Source organism: Ipomoea triloba, chromosome 16 (assembly GCF_003576645.1).
Source record: "Ipomoea triloba cultivar NCNSP0323 chromosome 16, ASM357664v1".
NCBI lineage: Eukaryota > Viridiplantae > Streptophyta > Magnoliopsida > Solanales > Convolvulaceae > Ipomoea > Ipomoea triloba.
Genome location: NC_044931.1, coordinates 16641146 through 16646439, shown reverse-complemented (window position 1 = coordinate 16646439; position 5294 = coordinate 16641146).

Genomic DNA, 5294 nt, shown 5'->3' with positions numbered 1-5294 from the left:
TGCCCCATCCGACTGAGGTGGTAGATCAAGTGTTTGTTAAAATGCCCCATCCGACTGAGGAGCCGGGGGTCCGAAGTGTGACGCCAACCGGTGATGGGGCCGAGGGCTCCGTCCGAAGTGTGACGCCAACCGGTGATGGGGCCGAGGGCTCCCGTGATAGAAACCTAGTTGCCGGTGATGGGGCCGAGGGCTCCCGTGATAGAAACCTAGTTGCAGGTGATGGGGCCGAGGGCTCCCGTGATAGAAACCTAGTTGCATTTCCTAGAACACCCTATAGTAGTATCAAACATGACACCTAGATAGGACATCCATGTCCTTTCTTTCTTTAATTGATTACTTTTGTTTTACTTTTGTTAAACCTCTTCACCATGATTTCTTTTGCTTTGAGTGAATCTTGTAACTCTTGTCGCTTAACATCATAAAACTCACACGCATGATTCGGTTCTAATTTGCCATCCTTGAGAACACGACACTCGGCGAACTACTTCTCCGTTTTATAAAAACCAAAACGTCAAAACTACAAAATCACTAATATACATAACTCTCAAGGAGATCAAAAGACTCCCACTACAAGGCAATGATTGGCAAATCTTCTCCGTTCATATATCTTGTGTGGTTGATGTTTATCTTGATTTGCTTCTTTTTACGACAAGGCTAGGTAGTAAAGTTATGTTGCGAGATATCGGGCCTATACGAGTCCTAATCGGCCACATCCCCTCGCTTTGTCCAGGATGACGAGGCCCGGGAGAAGTGGTAGATCAAGTGTTTGTTAAAATGCCCCATCCGACTGAGGAGCCGGGAGTCCGAAGTGTGACGCCAATCGGTGATGGTGCCGAGGGCTCCCTTGATAGAAACCTAGTTGCATTGCCTAGAACACCCTATAGTAGTATAATCCATCTCCTTTCTTTCTTTAATTGATTACTTTTGTTTTACTTTTGTCAAACCTCTTCACCATGATTTCTTTTGCTTTGAGTGAATCTTGTAACTCTTGTCGCTTAACATCATAAAACTCACACGCTTGATTCGGTTCTAATTTGCCATCCTTGAGAACACGACACTCGGCGAACTACTTCTCCGTTTTATAAAAACCAAAACGTCAAAACTACAAAATCACTAATATACATAACTCTCAAGGAGATCAAAAGACTCCCACTACAAGGCAATGATTGGCAAATCTTCTCCGTTCATATATCTTGTGTGGTTGATGTTTATCTTGATTTGCTTCTATTTACGACAAGGCTAGGTAGTAAAGTTATGTTGCGAGATATCGGGCCTATACGAGTCCTAATCGGCCACATCCCCTCGCTTTGTCCAGGATGACGAGGCCCGGGAGAAGTGGTAGATCAAGTGTTTGTTAAAATGCCCCATCCGACTGAGGAGCCGGGAGTCCGAAGTGTGACGCCAATCGGTGATGGTGCCGAGGGCTCCCTTGATAGAAACCTAGTTGCATTGCCTAGAACACCCTATAGTAGTATCAAACATGACACCTAGATAGGACATCCATCTCCTTTCTTTCTTTAATTGATTACTTTTGTTTTACTTTTGTCAAACCTCTTCACCATGATTTCTTTTGCTTTGAGTGAATCTTGTAACTCTTGTCTCTTAACATCATAAAACTCACACGCTTGATTCGGTTCTAATTTGCCATCCTTGAGAACACGACACTCGGCGAACTACTTCTCCGTTTTATTAAAACCAAAACGTCAAAACTACAAAATCACTAATATACATAACTCTCAAGGAGATCAAAAGACTCCCACTACAAGGCAATGATTGGCAAATCTTCTCCGTTCATATATCTTGTGTGGTTGATGTTTATCTTGATTTGCTTCTATTTACGACAAGGCTAGGTAGTAAAGTTATGTTGCGAGATATCGGGCCTATACGAGTCCTAATCGGCCACATCCCCTCGCTTTGTCCGGGATGACGAGGCCCGGGAGAAGTGGTAGATCAAGTGTTTGTTAAAATTCCCCATCCGACTGAGGAGCCGGGAGTCCGAAGTGTGACGCCAATCGGTGATGGTGCCGAGGGCTCCCTTGATAGAAACCTAGTTGCATTGCCTAGAACACCCTATAGTAGTATCAAACATGACACCTAGATAGGACATCCATCTCCTTTCTTTCTTTAATTGATTACTTTTGTTTTACTTTTGTCAAACCTCTTCACCATGATTTCTTTTGCTTTGAGTGAATCTTGTAACTCTTGTCTCTTAACATCATAAAACTCACACGCTTGATTCGGTTCTAATTTGCCATCCTTGAGAACACGACACTCGGCGAACTACTTCTCCGTTTTATTAAAACCAAAACGTCAAAACTACAAAATCACTAATATACATAACTCTCAAGGAGATCAAAAGACTCCCACTACAAGGCAATGATTGGCAAATCTTCTCCGTTCATATATCTTGTGTGGTTGATGTTTATCTTGATTTGCTTCTTTTTACGACAAGGCTAGGTAGTAAAGTTATGTTGCGAGATATCGGGCCTATAATAGTCCTAATCGGCCACCTCCCCTCGCTTTGTCCAGGATGACGAGGCCCGGGTGAAGTGGTAGATCAAGTGTTTGTTAAAATGCCCCATCCGACTGAGGAGCCGGGAGTCCGAAGTGTGACGCCAATCGGTGATGGGGCCGAGGGCTCCCGTGATAGAAACCTAGTTGCATTTCCTAGAACACCCTATAGTAGTATCAAACATGACACCTAGATAGGACATCCATCTCCTTTCTTTCTTTAATTGATTACTTTTGTTTTACTTTTGTTAAACCTCTTCACCATGATTTCTTTTGCTTTGAGTGAATCTTGTAACTCTTGTCGCTTAACATCATAAAACTCACACGCTTGATTCGGTTCTAATTTGCCATCCTTGAGAACACGACACTCGGCGAACTACTTCTCCGTTTTATAAAAAACAAAACGTCAAAACTACAAAATCACTAATATACATAACTCTCAACGAGATCAAAAGACTTCCACTACAAGGCAATGATTGGCAAATCTTCTCCGTTCATATATCTTGTGTGATTGATGTTTATCTTGATTTGCTTCTATTTACGACAAGGCTAGGTAGTAAAGTTATGTTGCGAGATATCGGGCCTATACGAGTCCTAATCATCCACATCCCCTTGCTTTGTCCAGGATGACGAGGCCCGGGAGAAGTGGTAGATCAAGTGTTTGTTAAAATGCCCCATCCGACTGAGGAGCCGGGAGTCCGAAGTGTGACGCCAATCGGTGATGGTGCCGAGGGCTCCCTTGATAGAAACCTAGTTGCATTGCCTAGAACACCCTATAGTAGTATCAAACATGACACCTAGATAGGACATCCATCTCCTTTCTTTCTTTAATTGATTACTTTTGTTTTACTTTTGTCAAACCTCTTCACCATGATTTCTTTTGCTTTGAGTGAATCTTGTAACTCTTGTCGCTTAACATCATAAAACTCACACGCTTGATTCGGTTCTAATTTGCCATCCTTGAGAACACGACACTCGGCGAACTACTTCTCCGTTTTATAAAAACCAAAACGTCAAAACTACAAAATCACTAATATACATAACTCTCAAGGAGATCAAAAGACTCCCACTACAAGGCAATGATTGGAATATCTTCTCCGTTCATATATCTTGTGTGGTTGATGTTTATCTTGATTTGCTTCTTTTTACGACAAGGCTAGGTAGTAAAGTTATGTTGCGAGATATCCGGCCTATACGAGTCCTAATCGGCCACCTACCCTCGCTTTGTCCAGGATGACGAGGCCCGGGAGAAGTGGTAGATCAAGTGTTTGTTAAAATACTGAGGAGCCGGGAGTTCGAAGTGTGACGCCAATCGGTGATGGTGCCGAGGGCTCCCTTGATACAAACCTAGTTGCATTGCCTAGAAAACCCTATAGTAGTATAATCCATCTCCTTTCTATCTTTAATTGATTACTTTTGTTTTACTTTTGTCAAACCTCTTCACCATGATTTCTTTTACTTTGAGTGAATCTTATAACTCTTGTCGCTTAACATCATAAAACTCACACGCATGATTCGGTTCTAATTTGCCATCCTTGAGAACACGACCCTCGGCGAACTACTTCTCCGTTTTATAAAAACCAAAACGTCAAAACTACAAAATCACTAGTATACATAACTCTCAAGGAGATGAAAAGACTCCCACTACAAGGCAATGATTGGCAAATCTTCTCCGTTCATATATCTTGTGTGGTTGATGTTTATCTTGATTTGCTTCTATTTACGACAAGGCTAGGTAGTAAAGTTATGTTGCGAGATATCGGGCGTATAATAGTCCTAATCGGCCACCTCCCCTCGCTTTGTCCAGGATGACGAGGCCCGGGTGAAATGGTAGATCAAGTGTTTGTTAAAATGCCCCATCCGACTGAGGAGCCGGGAGTCCGAAGTGTGACGCCAATCGGTGATGGGGCCGAGGGCTCCCGTGATAGAAACCTAGTTGCATTTCCTAGAACACCCTATAGTAGTATCAAACATGACACCTAGATAGGACATCCATCTCCTTTCTTTCTTTAATTGATTACTTTTGTTTTACTTTTGTCAAACCTCTTCACCATGATTCCTTTTGCTTTGAGTGAATCTTGTAACTCTTGTCTCTTAACATCATAAACCTCACACGCTTGATTCGGTTCTAATTTGCCATCCTTGAGAACACGACACTCGGCGAACTACTTCTCCGTTTTATTAAAACCAAAACGTCAAAACTACAAAATCACTAATATACATAACTCTCAAGGAGATCAAAAGACTCCCACTACAAGGCAATGATTGGCAAATCTTCTCCGTTCATATATCTTGTGTGGTTGATGTTTATCTTGATTTGCTTCTTTTTACGACAAGGCTAGGTAGTAAAGTTATGTTGCGAGATATCGGGCCTATACGAGTCCTAATCGGCCACCTCCCCTCGCTTTGTCCAGGATGACGAGGCCCGGGAGAAGTGGTAGATCAAGTGTTTGTTAAAATTCCCCATCCGACTGAGGAGCCGGGAGTCCGAAGTGTGACGCCAATCGGTGATGGTGCCGAGGGCTCCCTTGATAGAAACCTAGTTGCATTGCCTAGAACACCCTATAGTAGTATCAAACATGACACCTAGATAGGACATCCATCTCCTTTCTTTCTTTAATTGATTACTTTTGTTTTACTTTTGTTAAACCTCTTCACCATTATTTCTTTTGCTTTGAGTGAACATCCATCTCCTTTCTTTCTTTAATTGAATACTTTTGTTTTACTTTTGTCAAACCTCTTCACCATGATTCCTTTTGCTTTGAGTGAATCTTGTAACTCTT